The 17,588-nt window shown below is 36.6% G+C and overlaps 1 long non-coding RNA gene across 1 annotated transcript; it reads right to left on the bottom strand.

Annotated features, from left to right (window-relative positions):
- Positions 1 to 1,665: 1,665 nt before the first annotated feature.
- Positions 1,666 to 2,548, bottom strand: LOC114358017 (uncharacterized). Its single transcript, XR_003656349.1, has 2 exons — positions 2,512 to 2,548; positions 1,666 to 2,190 (listed from the first exon to the last, which is right to left on the bottom strand). It is a non-coding gene; the product is annotated as an uncharacterized LOC114358017 (long non-coding RNA).
- Positions 2,549 to 17,588: the final 15,040 nt, after the last annotated feature.

Here is a 17,588-nt window from a genome sequence, read left to right on the forward strand (position 1 = left end):
TTCACAAACGATGCTTGCTTAAGTGAAGCAGAAAATCGAACGCACAGCGTTGAATAGAGCTCTGTGATTGTGTCCACCCTGTGCGTCCACGCGCCCTGTGAGACCTCATAGTAATGTTTGTGAATACGGGCGTAAGGCCCTTTTCGACCAAACTTTTATCCGAGAATAACTCCTGGTATAACTGGCACATTGACAGTTTCAGTATGGGAAATATGTCAAAATGTCGACTAACTAAAACTAAACCCTACTGAAACTTTTCAACAGAACACGTTCATATAAAACACATGTCTTTTTCAAGAACTACACCAATCAGAAACTGAAACGGTATAACTTTCAAATATAAGTCGTAAACCACGCAGAAATATTCCAAACAAAAAAGCAATATCAAGCAAATACGATAGACTGCAATAAGGTTCGCAAACACATTGGCAAGGCCGCTTTTGTATTAACATCATATTACTATCATGGAATACTTTTCCGCATCTCATCTTTCGCAGATCCTTAATAAACACACTTTAATAAAATCCAGTGGTTTCCCTTCCCATTACCCAATTCCCATGGCATGGATACTGCTTAATTTTCCTATTGAGTCGGATAGAGATAGTTTCAATATAAACAACCTATATTATTTGGCCATAAGCCTTCAAAACAGAGCCAAGAAAAATTCAACATAATAATAATAAAAAATATACATCGTCCATTTGCGACGACACTGTGATATATCAAAAACAGTGGTTTTACAGAAATCGACTTTTAAACTTTTGAATGATCATAACTCTTAAAATAAGGTTAGGATTACCTAATTGTGTATGAAACGTTTGAAGATTAACTATTAATGAATTTAAATATTTATAGTAAGACATAACTTTGCGTCTAAATTGATGAAATTATAGCGATTGAAAAAAAAAAGAGACAACTTATCACGTTATTCTAGTAAAAAATAATATTTTGAAGATGGCAAGTTCAGTTGTCACGTTGTAGATGATATAAAAAAATATATTTATATAAGTCATTATTTAGATAAAACGTTGATCTTGAAAATTTTTTTTTTATTTTACTAACATTACAATCAGTAAAAATGAGGTAATTATTGGAACAGGCGAATATTTCGCTTTGCCATGTTAAATTTCACTTATAAAAATATTATCTAAGTAGACAGACAGTTGTATACATACAATATTTAAGTTCACATTAAGTTTTCTTATTCTAAAACCTAATACTTATCAAAATAAACGAAAAACTCTCAAAAGTAAAACCTCGTAAACTACTACAAAAAAACACAGTAAGAGAAACTGTACTAAGTATGTATGTATGCAGAAAAAAAAATTGTAGGTACCTACTAGGTTAGTAAATAGATGTTTTTTAACAGACTAGTTATGACAATTTAATCCTAAAACTATCAACGCAAAAATCGCCGTCTCCGGCGCATAAAATGGCAAAAAAGCGACATTTTGGTACCTTTTAGGGTCTTTTAATTTTTTATACTTATTTAAAATTAAATTTATAAAAGATATTTAAATAATGTATTAATAGTGAAAAATAACAACCACTATTATTTTATAAATAATGTAGCCATTTTATTGGCGTAGTTTTTCTGCAATAGTTATACCTATTGCAATATTATTATACAAAACAATGTTGCGCCCGCCAAAGTAAATTTGGGCAAGATGCGATAAAATTCCATCAATTGCTGATGATCTGTAATTATATTAAAACATTAAAATACCTTTTTTTGCAGAAAGCAAAACATAGCCAATACAGCTAAGTAACATTGAATAATTACATAATAATAAATAAATAAATATCTGGGGTCATCCAACGCATTGCTATTCTAGCATACTTCTACTAATAGATAATTTTGTTAGCTATCGTCTTAGATTAAGCTAATCTAAGGCTATTGTATGATAATATAAAATATTTTGCTTGTTGTGTCTGTAAAAACAGACAGTCGTATAAGTATGTTTTATTTGCACTGTATTTCTAGTATTTGAACTATTCTTCAAAACGAATGTATGTTTATCAGTCTATATCTACTCATATTAGTTCCGACGTTATTGTAGCTCAAAGAGACCCTTTCACAGCGCTCGCATAGCGCTGTTAGTCATGTTGTCGGATTAGGTTGTGGAATTCCTTCAGGCAGTGCATCGCCACAAATGTTAACCTTTGCTTTTTTGCATTGCTAGTCCCCATCTGTAATGATATCTGGAGTTTAGTATTACTGTTTAGCGTATACAACGTGACAAGTAGATATACCATTCAATTTCAATAACATGTATTCTGCAATAACAGAACATCAACAAATGACCTACAACATATTTCCAATATAGGAAAAATTTTCATCATCTACAACGTTACTAGTTAAGATGTCCCGATGATACTTCGATTTTCTTACAAGAATAACGTGACATATAAATAATTTATCTTTTACTTTGCTTTTTGTTTTAGAAGAACACTGTGATAAGTATGACGTGCCACATTGTCGAATAAAATAAAAATATTTTAAAAACTTACCTTTGTCATCAATACCGCGGTATCCTCGAGATGTCACGTTTTTCTTAAAAACGAAGAGCACCTCACATCTCAAAGCGCAGGTGGCAACTGAACTGTCACAGTGTCGAAGCCAACTAGATCGCCGAACGAGCCAGCGCTATAACGTAATATTTTGTCTCTTTCTCTCATAGTATTGTTGTTTTTGGAGTAACAAATACCCTGTTTTTGGAGATAAAAGAACGCAAGATCGCGGTTCAGAATTTCGGTAAAACAAAAAATCGTATATGTCGAGATGTCACAGTGTCGTCGCAAATGGGCGACATGTACTACAATTTGACATCATTACACTTTCCTATGTGCCACCACAATAGGTGGTATTAGTAAAAAGGGTCTTAATTAGATAGCTGTACGAAGTCCAGGAGACGACACTGTAGTATAAAGTAGATTTTTTACAATAAAAAAAAATGAGTTTGTTATAAAGTGACCACGGCTGTAGCAACACTTCCAAAACGTCAAGATGTGTGCGATTGCTAATGTAACTTATATAAAAATGATGCGTTGAGACCCGTGTTTCTTTGTTTTAATCAAAAAATAGATTGTATCCTTTGAGTCAATGTACGTCAACCAAGCCAAGTCTTCGTGTGCTTCATTCAAAGTCAAAGTCAAGTCTTTTATTCGGTACTGATGCCCTTTTCAGGGCTCTATACACGTCCCAAATATAGCTTGCCTTACCACCACTTCGGAACAACATGAAGAATCTCAGTCACCTTTGTCAGCCTCTTCTTCAAGTAATACAGCAAATACTTACATTTAACAAGATATAAAATAAGTGTGAGCTAGGCAGGTTTAGTCCATGCACTCTTGGCATTTAATAATCATTTAGTTTATCGTATCCTTCTCCTCTTGTACGAGACTACTGCAACCACTTTCATCAAAGTAAAGGTTCAAATTCATACATATTAATAGACGAACGCGACCCGGGTTTTTATTGTCCCCATAAAACAGTGTTAGCCGAATGCCAGCGAAATGGGTCGTGTGATGTGCTATTCGGACCCCGCCAATTATAATTTGTAATTATCACGGCCCTTTGAATTTTAAGTTAACTTCAATGTAGCCATTTTCGAGCAATTCAAATTAGAATATTCGAGTCACTTAATTCAATGTGCAATAAATGTTTGTTTATTCAAATTTTATTGTTAGTAACGAATTTGGCGTGAAAGAGTAGGTAAACATTAAGTTGGACCTACCTAAAAAGGGTCAAGTATTTTGAAACTTATTCGGAATTGTTTCAGACATTCGCCTTTGGTTACAAGAGTTGAACTTTATCGACTCAATCGAATAATCTGTATTACAGGTGGGACTATAAACCGTGTGTGTTTATAGTCCCACCTGTAATACAGAACCATTGGGTAATTTTACGGTTTGGTTACAAGATTAGATGACTGTTGTTTTTGTTTGCCCAAAAGATATAATTTAAGTGCTTGTCATTTGTTTCATTGACTCAAAAAAGAGAATACAAAAGGAAGTTATAAAACTATGTCAAAATAAGGGGAAATAACTACATATTTTAAGTTCGGTTTGTTCGTTCGTTTCATCTAAATCAAGTCCACTGCTGGACAAAAGCCTCCCAAGGATTTCTAAAACGACCGGTTTAAGTTCAGTATCGAATATTAAACATAATAAAACTATGACCATATAGAACAGTGTCGATTGAACGTCGAAAATCCTTCGGATTACACGAAAAAGGCTTTCAAAAGATTGGTAGGGGCGGTTTTATTAAATTTATTTTTAAATTTCCGACGCCAGCCGTTTGACAAAGAGCCCGATGATGACTTTATGGTGGAACGCTTGTGACGATGGAATGCGCGGTTAAACAAGGGGTCTTTAATATCTATAAGCTGAATTATTAATTAAAAGGCCACCGTTACTGACTGATCTACCATCTACGTTCATGAGTGCCAAAATTCTGGTCAAAACCAGATAATATAACCTTAACCACCCATATACGTTTTATAAATTACTTACCTATTTTGAAAATGCATCAAAACAATAAAATAGAACGCTATTATACGAATGGAAGTACCTACCAGTCCCATTGTTCTTTAGAAATGCGTAAGCTTGTTTCGATAAAAGCCAGACCACACAAACGGGCTTCAAAATAAGTAGGTATTATTTCTTAACATTGTCAACCACAATATTATTTTTACAGGATGTAATATATGGATGGGCTAAATCATTTTACCATTACCATTTCCACCTTCGGCCTGATCATCACTTACCTACCATCAGGAGAGATACGACCAAGAGCTTCCTCGTTGTGGATAAAAAAAAATAAAAAACAACTTCTATTCGTCGGTTTTTACATAGGAAAACCTATGAGACAAAATAAGCAATGGCAGAGATGCATTTAATTTTAATGATGAAATATTAATGTGTAGATAAATGAAGTTTTGTAAATGTAATACTATTTAAAAGAAACACGAAGATAAACGAAGCTAAACAAAGTATTTTTCGAGAATAACGAGCTCTTGACAATTCAGTTCAGTTTCAGCCAAATGACGTCCTCTGCTGGACAAAGGCCTCCCCCAAGGATTTCCACAAAGACCGGTCCTGCGCCGTCCGCATCCAGGTACCTCCCGCGACCTTCACCAGATCGTCGGTCCAACTAGTGGCGACAATTATTACTTTTTATAATATTTTATCAATAAAAAATATTATATTATCCTGTGGCTATTGCAGTCGAAGCCTAATTCAAAGGAGATCCTGTCTGCAGCATAGACGGATGTGATTTCCTGTTCCCGTCGAAATAGAGGGTTTCGGAGAACCATTATCGTTGCGTTGCATCATTAGGAAGCTGCAAGTTGCATGACGACTGCAAATGGTAAATTGATACTTTACCAATTTGAAGTAGTTATATACTACTAAAGAGCATGTTGATTTATTAGATACAGATTATTTTTAATAACCGTTCAAGTATCAGCGAAACGAGACAAAATAAAAGTAAATTGTTACCGCGGTCTCATGCGACCACTTTCCACGAGATAATTAACTTTTACCGGAACAAATAGTGATGACGACACATATGCGATTAAAATAATAGAAAAGGAAAGAATGAAAACACCAAGTAGGTACTTGCATGCTGCTTTTTGATACTCTTTAATATTTTTATTAGTTATTATTAATTACTGTACAATAGTTTAAAAAGCTTTTCCTACGTTACTCGGCCCATAATAACGAATCGATGAACTTATTTATCAAAATCTGAGTACAAATAATAATAACATAGGTACATACTTAAGACTCCCAAAACCATAACCCTTCCTTTTAGCGTCGTGTCGGGTAAAAAACAAAAGCGCATAAAATAGATAACGTTCATTACACAATCCGGAGTTCTCCATCGCAAGGGCCAAATAAAAGTTGGAGCCCGTAAATCCTTGGAGTCTGGAAACTTCTGGGTCCCCCGAGTTTAAGACTGCACACCCCTCTGATGTCGGAGACCAATTTGTTATTAACACATGGCCGCACTTAGTGGTGGGCAATACATACGAGTTTAAGGCCTGTTTACACTCTTGAATACACGGAACTATCTCTACATTGACAGGACAGGTTTCTGTAGTGTGTAAGTAGGAGTATTTTGCGGAAAGATCTCGAAAGCGTAACCTTTAATGTGATAATAGTATACACAATCATACCAACGGGATAGAATTTTGTTAAGTGATATAAGTAGGTAACATGGTAATAATAGGTTTTGAAATTCTTACGTTACTTAGTACTACGAGTAGGTAATAAGCCTGAATATTGAAAAATTTACATGATACCTATAACAAATATTAATTTTTAAAGAACGTAATTATAATAATAATTAAGAATTTTGAGTAAAATCTGTGATACATGAATTTCTTTGTCGATTTTAGTGTCATGTGGTTTTTTTGTTTGTGATCTTTATCCTACACAAGACTACAACATTGTACGTTTTTTGTAACTCTAAAATATCAGCCACCAACCACAATCTGTAAAAAGTAAACTAGAAACACACAGACTGTAAACATTTTCGAAGCTAAACATTCTTAAAACCCCCATTCCTTCTGAGCCGGGTAAGAATCATGCTTAACAAGATTTGAGTTGCATCGCATGCATGCATCCGCTACGCTAGCGGACGAGGCGAAGAAGATCGGCAAGACCTGGAGCGAGATCAAGCGAGAAGCTCAAGACCGAACGAGATGGAGGACTGTTGTGGACGCCCTCTGCCCCATCTAGGGGACATAGGAACATAAGTGAGTGCATGCATGCATAGCTATGCAAATGCATGCAATCTCATAATCCACGCGACAAAGAGACGACTCAACAGATGCGCCAAGTGTTCAGTGCATTACAGCGACGAGATTAACGGGGTATTGGATTCAGGTTTTATGGGATTTGGAATTCTGTTATTGGAAAAGAAGGTCTAAGTTCCATTGATATAAAAAACCAAGTGCGGATTAGACTAGCATGGTTTATAAAGGTACGAGTATGTATGTATATTTCAGAGAATGGTATTTTATTTGGATGAATTGTGTAAGATGTATTTAATCGATGCTGATAAAGAAAGTTTCGTAATCGTACGATGATATCTTATAACTGAAGAATAAACTTGTTATTTTGACACATTTCCCATACTGAAACTGTCAATGTGCCAATCTCATTCTTCAGTTAAGATCCGAGGATTGAAAAATCAGCCCTTATGGTCGTAATTAAGTAAAAATTTGGATTTTTGCAAGGTTCCGACTACCCAGCACACATTCCTCAAGGTACCTGAACTAGAAGCTTCATTATAGGTACATCTTTGACATTGTAATAAGTATGACTAATGACAATGTCACGCTTCCGATAGATATGGCCCTTTCGCAAATAATCAATTCAAAGTTTGGAACAAAAGGGTGGTCTATAGAGATAATTCTGCGAAGTCGCGAATGCAAATACAGGCGTGTGGGTATGCCGATTGTGTGACCACCACAATGCCTTCCATTATGCGACGCGTGACACGAATAATGCTGTGCTATGATGAGCCTTTTTATGAGCAGACATGTTTGCTGAGTGTTTTATACGTATGTGGTTAACTGGAGCATATTTTGTTTTAGTACTAGCCTTTGCTATTGTGCGGCTTTTACCGAATTTTTCATCTGTCGCTATAGTCACGCTTCCAAAACAATTTGTTTCATACAACATGTGAATTTTCGGATGGTTCNGATGGTTCGCGTAAGATATAAATTGTATCGCCTGTAATGCATTGTACTACACTCTTTGTGGATTGTATTTACAAATCGATTCCATTTTGAAGCAAAAAACAATATCATGTAACTTGTAGACTACTAACGTTTTCATTTAAATCATAAAATATATTTTGTTTTTTAAAAGGCACCACTTTTCCCGTTTTCTTTTATCTCATTCAGAATTAGTGTAGTACCTGTAGTAAAACTTGTTTAGTTCGAGTTACGATAGTAATATGATGAATTAACATGTTTAATTGTTCAACATTCAAGGCAAATAAACTTGCCAGTAGGTACCTAATATCTAAACGTAACAAAAATATGATCCTACTGCTTGCAATCCGTGTGCCTTCCGGCCATCATTAACTACAAAATGTAGTGTTAGGCTAAGAACTCACAAACCATAAGTAAGTTTTTTATTTACAAAACCACAGTTTGGCTCCAACGGAGTTGTATCGTGGATCCGCTATTTGTCCTACTTAGTTCATGAATTTAAAAATATTAAAAATTGTACTACATTAAGTGTTGTCTATTGCTACCATAATATGAAACAACAAGTTAATGAAATTGTGAGAACATAAAAATTAAAATTAAATTTTCGAATGTCTTCTATTCGATTAACGATATATTATTAGGATACCTATAACATTTTAAGAACATATAATGTTGCATTGCATTATGTCTTTACATTTAGCAAAAATTTACATTGAAAAAAAGTAAATAGAGTAAGAAATTATGTTCATCGCGTGTAGTTATGGTCAGTTAAAGCATGTAAAATCGGTCCGTGAGTTCCCACCCTTAGGGTTACGAATTAACCGTACTCCAAAAGCGTTCGCAGAGTAAACAAGAGGTGCTCTATTCATTCAATTAGCGTTGCTAGGCAACCATTGTAGAACTCTTACCCCAAGGTATTAATTTATTTCAGTTGCCGCAACTACGGCTTCGTATATCAAAAGTTTGCCTTTTGGAAATCACGATCGGTATTCCAGCAGAAAAACATTCGGCGTTCTGGCATGGCTATTTTTTGCCGTCGACTCGTTGTTACTTGGCTGAGTTGCACCACCTAACTTTAACGGTAACTATGACGATAACCGGTGCTTTTTGTATGGAGTTTGACAGATTTTTGACGTTTGTCAAAGTTAAAATAAGATGGTGCAACCCAGCCTTATTAAATCTTCTTTTTGCGAATTTGAAAATTGAATTTGAGTTATTTTCTAGAGCATGATGCAGCAATTTCAAAGTAAAAATAATAGTCGATCAAAAATATATTTGTTGAAGAAAAATGTAAATATGTAAACTGAATAAATATCTGCAGCTAAAGACAGTATGATGTTAGGGCCTACTGATACGTTTACCTACTGAATCACTTTACAATCCGTTTTATGCAGGAACTGTTTTTACAGAATCCCGTTTAGTAGTATACGTGTTTAAACATCCCATTTGCAGTGTCCCGCAAAAAACCGATCCGTTCGAATTCGTAATTCAAATTTCAAACACCACATACATTAAACCTTACTTTAACTTTGACAAACGTCAAAAATCTGTCAAACTCCATACAAAAACCACCGGTTATTGTTATTTTTACGGTTAAAATAAGGTGGTGCAACTCAGCCTACGTGTTTACACGACAGTCAGGGTAGGTACTACCAGAGTAAATACAAATGAGTAGGTCATTTTCATAGAAACGCACCGAGCGCGGTTTGTATGTGAGCGCGCGCCAATAAGTATGCGGCGCGCACTCATACACTGACAAAATTCAGCGCACCTCACCGCTAATCCACGCTAAATTTTGTCTGGTACTACTCCCCTGATGCCAGTCATCGCTTGCTCAAACAGAGCGAGCCACAGTCTGGGGCGGAGCCGCGAAAGAATGTCTAGGCCGTCTAGCTCGGACAATAACTCGCAGCTCCGTCCCAAAGACTTTGGGAGGACACCGTCAGGTTTTAGTGAGTAGGCCTTGCCCATCTGGCAAGGAAAGCCTCACATAACCGAATGGTTCAGTGGGTATGCAATTTCATGCATTTCCTGACGAAAAAAAAAGTCCTGCATTACTGGATGCTCATAACTGGATTGCTGTGAGAACGAGCCTTTTCTTGCACCTTGTTGAAAAGTCCCCTGTAAGCTTTCAAGTTACACGAAACACTCAGAAAGTTCATCGTGTATCTCCTGATAAAATCCTAAATCATATCCGATACGTAGAAGTGCTGTTACAAAATATTGGATTGAATTTGCGCTGTTACTAGGGTTGGCATCTACGAGATCTTAATCGATCTTAAATTCGCACCGAAATAATCTTCCTTTTTTTTTCAATTTTACTAGCTTTTATTTACAAGTCATATATCTTGACTGCAGAATTTTTCAATTAAAAAGTTCGTAAGGCTGAGTTGCACCACTTAACTGTAACGGTAACTATGGCTATAACCGGAGCTTTTTATCGGGAGTTTGACATATTTTTGATGTTTATCAAAGTTAAAGTAAGATGGTGCAACCCAGCCTAAGTGAATTAAAATATCTATTTTGCGCAATAAAAACATGCACACCAACAAATGTTTGTTACCAAAAGATAGTTAATCTTTTCACAGGCATTTTCCAAACTTCTCGTGGTTTGTTAGGGGTATCTGACATTAAAATAAATTGCATACACGTGTGTTGGCCGACGGTAATGTGGGGCTCTTCCCTCCAGAAGAACGGGTCTTTCCTACTTGAACGAAGGGTAGGTAACCACAAAAATAACCCCAAGATACCCACCTCGCCCCACTTGGAGAAGGTTGGTATAGTTAGACTGTCCATCCATTTCCCAAGGCACCCATTTCTGGATGTAATCTTTTTGCTAGCGCGGTTCTCACCGTATGCTCTTGTTATCTTTATGGTGTGTGTCTATATGAAATTTGGCTTTGGTTCGAAACGAAAAACGATTTAAATTCCCACCTCTTCATAGCAATGTAGATAAACGACAAGGAAATGTTAGATAGCGTTACTGACAATGTCAATACTTTTGTTTAGCCAAAGTTGCCATCTAGGGCTAAGTTAACCCGCGAAAACGGAATCCATTTACAATCTAGGGTTTTCCGCTCGCACGAGCTCATTTTTCAGCAGGTGGTAACCCTATAAGCCCTATATTCGATAGGGTAGAATAGTGTTGAGTGATGCGCGTGCGAGATTCAATTTAAGCTGATATTTACAACGATCGACTTATACTTGGATAGCGTATTTTAGTTTTAAAGGCATTGCAATGACATGGAATGAGTAAAAACATGAAATATTTTGGGTTAATCTGTGGTAATTCCTATTTTGGATTTGAATCAGCTAAGGATTCCCGGAAAAAAGGAGATTTAAACGCTTAAAGCGGTTAATAAAGTTTGAAGCCAAGGTTGTTTTAATGATATAGCATCTATTACAAGTAAAGCAAAGTCCACCAAAGTACCAGTCAATGAAGCACAATATGATGTCGTGCCCTGTGTGCCCAAACAACTGCATGCAGGTAGATTTATTGAAGGCTAGTGATAACGCCACTCTTGTGGCGGAGTTTTGGGCTGACAAGAAGAAGTAAAGCAACGTTACAAGTAGGTACCAACACCTAGGTACTTACTATACCAAAATGAAATGTCACTGTATGAAAATAAACAATTCATCCAATAGGTGTCGTATAATATCTAATTTACAATCATACAGAACGATGTTAAAACCGTATGCAGTTACATGAGCTGGGTCCAGATTTCCCAAGGGCGGTGTATGGACGGCTCTACAACAAATTGCAACTTGTTGATATTACAGAATACACACGTGCAAAATGAGAGTGACCTAATTTAAAATATGAGATTTGTTTGTTATGAGAAAAGGCTTGGTACCGACACTGCCCTGAACATCGTTCGTTTTAGTCGAATGACGTCCACTTTAATTCTCACTTACGACAACGTAATTACTTTTATTCTCAACGGTAATATTCTTCCAAAAGTAATATACTTCTGACGTAGTTATAATAATAAATAATTATGATACAAGTAACTTTCGGTTAGGCTGATTTTGTGTAACCCAAAAATCTACGTGTGTTTGCAACAAAAGGCTTCATATTTTCCAAAAATCGAAAAGGTGAAATATTTTGCAAACGCCAGGCTTGGTTATCGCGTCAAACTCAATTTGCTAGCGTTGAAAGTGCATGGTCAGCGTGCTGAAATGTCACTGCGCAGAGTAACGCGAATGATTCAATGCTGAAATATTTTGCAAAAATAGTTTTGGTGTAATGGTTTGTGGTACGGTGAAACACCATGAATGAATCGCCCAGTTTGATTCTGAGTCGTCTTAGTTCATCATCATCATCATTTCAGCCACAGGACTTCCACTGCTGAACATAAGGCTCCAAATGATTTCCTACATCGCCCCATTGGTAGCGGCCTGCATCCAGCGCCTTCGTGCTTCCTTTATGAGGTCGTCGTCTTAGTTTTTTTTTTATGGAAGACATGGCAGATATTTGACCGCAATTGCACCTGATGTTAAGTGAGATACAATCTAGGATGGTACATATCTGCCCTGTAAGATATGAGATATCTGTTGACTGTCCACAAAACGGCAGAGGGATCATCCTAGATTTTTGGTAGGTCATTCGAACCACATAGCTAAGCTAGTTTGCCGCATACCTTATTAATAAAAATGTACCTATTTATTTTATTTCAACCAACATCAACCTTTCGGCCAACAGAGAACACGTTTTTGATAGGATAATCCTCTCTTCTCTTCTTTATCTTGCTCAGATAATCTCGTCAAAATAACACAGGTAACTCATGAATTATGTAAAAGACCTTTCAAGTTGTAAGTAAGAACAGTATGAATGGGATTAAGGTACATCATGAAATTAGGCTTTTGTTTAAAATTTCAACGTGTAATCCTCTAGTTATCTCATTAGCACGCGAGCATCTCGGTTCGTACACAAAATAATAACGTTCAGTAAGGTTGGTTGGGACTTATCCCGCCATAATTTCTCACCACTGCAACTCTGTATAGCCAGGATCTACAGCTTGGCCTCCGATGTAACCCAACCAGTATTTTTTTTTATGTGATAGGAGGTAAACGAGTAGACGGATCACCTGATGGTAAGTGATTACCAGTTGTGCAGTCCCGGGGATAGGTAACTGTCATGGAACCCGCAACGAGTAAGATTGGTTGGTGGTAGGGCTTGTTCTAAGTCCGACTGGCTAGTTATCACCATCTCAACAGAGTCTGTCGCCATAAAGGGCTCTACACACCAAGCCGTATTGGTGTCAGAGACTTTATTTCAAAAGAATCACGTCGACGACTTACAAGTACTTTCTATGACTTTTGACAATATGTCAAAATGTCGGCGAATCGGCGGGTTTGGAATGTAAATTACATAAAAACAGTGTTCAGTTAGAAGTGGTGATCAGTCAACCATTGTAGGCCAAGGGATTTCTCGTTATGGATAAAAAATGTTAGGTAATTGTCTATGAGAACATCACGTAGTTAGCGATATGTTCCGCAACATGTTGTTCTATACAAATAGAGCAACAAATACACTAGACACTAAGCGACAACGCTAGTGTGTCCGTGGCTGTAACTCTAGTCTTTCAATTTGTTGATTATAGTTGCTTTTGCAATTTATTTGTCGATTATTTATTTGTATCCTTTTTATATATTATATACTTCTGTCTTATGCTCACTGTTTCCTTGTACATTGCAGTACCAGGCTCCGACAGCTGCACGTCTTAGCGCGTACATACTAAATGCTAATTTGGAAGCTAGTTACTCCTTGTGTGAGCGTCCACAGTGAGTGTCCTGTTGTCCTATGTAAGATACACAAAGCACTAAATCAACTTGTGATGACTCATGACTTCATCAAAGAAAGAGAGAGAGAGAGATCATAAATAAAACAGCCCAAGTAATGTCTTGATGCTATTGCTCGTTGATCAGTCCTGACTTCTCGATTCTATAGGTAAAGTAAATACAATTATTTTAACTTACGCCCGTATTCACAAACATTACTATGAGGTCTCACACACAGGGTGCGTCACATGAAACAACCACAGAGCTCTATTCAACGCTGTGCGTTCGATTTGCTTCGTTTGTGAATATTGCGTTTAGTCTATTTGACCTATCATATATCATCGGTTTGATCTCCCAGTAATGTGCTGCTTTGGTCAAAGACAAACGCAAATACATTAAGAAAATATTATGTATTTATATTGTTTCTTTCTTTCTTTCTAATTGTTTTGGATTTACGTTTGTACCCTGGCTGTCAGAATCAAAGCAAGTTTTGTGGTCTTTTCAAAACAAAAGTAACCCCTAAACTGGTAATCCTATCATGTATGAGTACCACCAGATAAGCGAAGCTTACTGCCGAGATAGCAGTCCGCACAGGAGCCAGAATACGAGTATAACCACGAGAGGGTTATTTTTAACTCGCGTAGTTAACTCTGGGTAGAGAGAGGATTAAAATTTTGGCTTTTACTTTAAACCTTTAAAGTAATCGTTATTTCTAAATCAAATACTTAAATTGGAAATACGTTCCAAAAAGCTTGATTGTTTCTTTAATCAAAGTCGATCAATTTCAGGAAAATATTAATCTTTGTTTACATGACACATGAACATTGGGGCATTGCACAGTCGACGCCATATCAGGTTACACAGATTCGTTCCAAAATCGATACTATTACAACCATATAAATGTCACAGTGCTTAGCAGCCTGGACTTACCGTCGACTCTACATAGAAAAATAACCAATTGTATCTGGCTACGTAAACGTAACTAAATGTTAAGCCAATGCTAAAGCTGAGTTGCACCACTTACCTTTAACTGTAAGTATAATAAAAAAAAACTATAACGATAACCAGTGTTTTTTTTGTATGGAGTTTGACAGATCTTTGACGTTTATTAAAGTTAAATTAAGATGGTGCAACCCAGCCTTAAAGGTGTCAAAATAAGCTACGTCACTCAATTTTCAAATTCCAATTTCAACTTCAAATTAAAAAGAAACAACAACAGCTGTCACTGAAACCATTACCAAAACTGAATTTAAAGCGAACTTTTCTATTATTGCGCACAAATATTTGTATGCGGGATGGAGCGTGTGCAAGATTTACGGCGCGGGCCGGACAGTCCCGGACGTCGGACACGGCCGGACACTCGTAAGATTAATCGCCACACTCGCCCACTATTCGGACACTGCTGATTTTTAATCCGGAAAACGCCGCAGCGAAATTCGAATCTAAATTCAAATCAACAGACCAGGAGATGGAGTCCAAATTCAAGTGGCGGTCCGAATCCATTTGGTTTAGTAATTAAAGTAGAATAAAAGGAATACGATAGTGTTAAATTGCGAGTGAAATCTTTTCATCGAGGGTTTTATTGTGAAAATTCGTGGTAACCGAAAAACTGGGCTAGTATTAAACTCTGGAGTTGGTTTAATACCAAAAATATTTCTAGTAAAAGAATATTGCTAAAAGAGTTTAATATGAAAAGGCGCAGCAACAAATATAACAATTATAAGCAGAGCTAACTCAATATCTATATTGATTGGATTCCTAGAAAATAAAATAATTTGAAGCCTAGCTCTTGAACTAACACAATCTGTGGTGTTTGGTTCCGAATGTTTTCAATTGATTGCGATCTTACGATTTCGATAGAAGATAGTTTCACCGATTCCAATTAAAGCAGCCAAACCGAATCCAAAACTAGTTAAAAGCTAACTTATTGAAGTTAAAATTTTGCTTTAAAATCATATTGATCTCAGATAGATTTTCTAGGCAGACCGCTACCAACCGGGCAACATGGAGAGCATTGGGGGAGGCCTATGTTCAGCAGTGGACGTCCTTTGGCTGAGATGATGATGATGATGATGATGATGATGATGATGAGATGTTTTCTTAAGGTCCGGTTTTCACCAAAACGGAGCAGAGCGGAGAAGTGTTGGACAGATTGACTTTTTTATAATGCGAACAGCTAGGGCAGTCCCTAGCTGTTCGCATTATAAAAGAGAGAATTCGTTGCCTGCTGCCGTCTTTCCCGAAGACTATAATCCGGGCCTTTTCAAGGCGAGAGTGAATAGGCACTTACAGGGCAGATATGTACCATCATAGACTGCATCCCACTTAACATCAGGTGCGATTGTGGTCAAATACCTGCCTTGTTATACATAAAAAAATATATTTTTCTATAGAATTTGACAGTGACGGTGGCGCGGCGCGGAGCGTAGCTGTACGGAGCGGAGAATACAAGAGGAAATAATGAAATCTGATCGGTTATTCAAAACACATCTCCGCTCCGCTCTGCTCCTTCTTGGTGGAAAATTTTAACAAATACAAGTTTAACTACAAAGTCATTTGTACACGATACAGTGATATTTCACTACTCTGTCTACCTGTTTTATACAAAAAACAAATCTAATAAGCCTTCTAAGCTTCGTGATTCACGACAAAACTCCGTAACTGTGACACGACATGACAAAAATCAGTTAACTTTATAATTTATCGGCATCAGTCCATCCGCCAGATTACGATCAGGATAGAATTCGTGACGTTTGCCGTTTGTTCATGATGTATCGTTTGTTTTGTTTAACCTATATTTACATTACATCGGTAAAATGTGGCTTAATAGGAAAACATACGTAAATAAATTCATGTAGAGTACCTAGATCACTACTAACATTATTTATATTTATAAAAATTATACAGGGTGTCCCAAAATTAGCACGTCACGCGGATACTAGAGATAGCTGGGTCTAAGACTTATCGAACAAGCCTAATATGTCCATAGAAAATTTTGGGACAGGCTGTATTTATAAAAATAGTATAATTTCAATATTTTTACTGCGCTAATATTTAACGACAACTATTTTGATTACATTAAGAAAATCCTAGAAAAAACTCACAGAAACTTCTAACGCACCCAAAGGCAAGATAGGACTGTCCTGTCCTCAAATTATTAAAGCAAAAAAGACAAAGCATTTAATCTAGTACAGGGATGGTGAACCAATGGCACGCGTGCCATAAATTTATCAATCACAAAATTTACTATGAAGTAAAATTATAAATAATGTGTTTTTAATAAGAGCTATCGTATTCACCCTCATCAGTAAGTGCCACTGTAAGGTCCTAGGCTGTTCTGCCTCGATGAAAAAAAGAAAAAAAAATACATTTATTACAATGGAAATCACACAAATACAGGCATAACAGTAGCACATAATAATGGAAGAAAAACAAAAACAAGAGTAAACTGAGCAGTGCCAGTGATAACACGTCGATGACTACATAAAACATTTTTTTAGAAAAGGCACACGTTGATACATAAAGGTTCGCCATCCCTGATCTAGTACCAGCTTAGACCTTGTTACGGGACTTGGCCTTACATTTTAGATTGGTTTTGAAATAAACAAGATGGAAAAACTTAGCCCCACTGGGTATAATTTGAGTTCACGAGTTTTTTGTTTTTCACTCGGTATAAGAACGTGCTTATTTTTATTGAACATTCAAACTAATGGCTTGTTAAAAGTTTGCGTGGACTTTCAACTATGATACTGACGTCTTAACGAAGAAAGGCAAGACTTGCTTAACTAGTTCTTTTATAAATTCAACTTTTAATAAAGACATATCAAACAAAAACAGAGCATCTCTTCAAAGTATTAGCTTGAACTATTTCTCTACGATCATAATTACATTACAGATCGATTTTTCTCTACATTTACATTATTTATTTATTTGATCAACAACAAGGTTACATTGCAGCTTTCACTAAGAACTTTCCCGATGGGGCAGAAAGGTTCTGGAACGGAGGCCGCGTACCGGAAAACGCAGCGTGGGACGTCCACCTACAAGGTGGACCGACGACATCGTAAAGGTAGCAGG

The sequence above is a fragment of the Ostrinia furnacalis genome, unplaced genomic scaffold (genome assembly GCF_004193835.3).
Source record: "Ostrinia furnacalis isolate ACB-3 unplaced genomic scaffold, ASM419383v2 OfSCF3581, whole genome shotgun sequence".
Taxonomy (NCBI): Eukaryota; Metazoa; Arthropoda; class Insecta; order Lepidoptera; family Crambidae; genus Ostrinia; species Ostrinia furnacalis.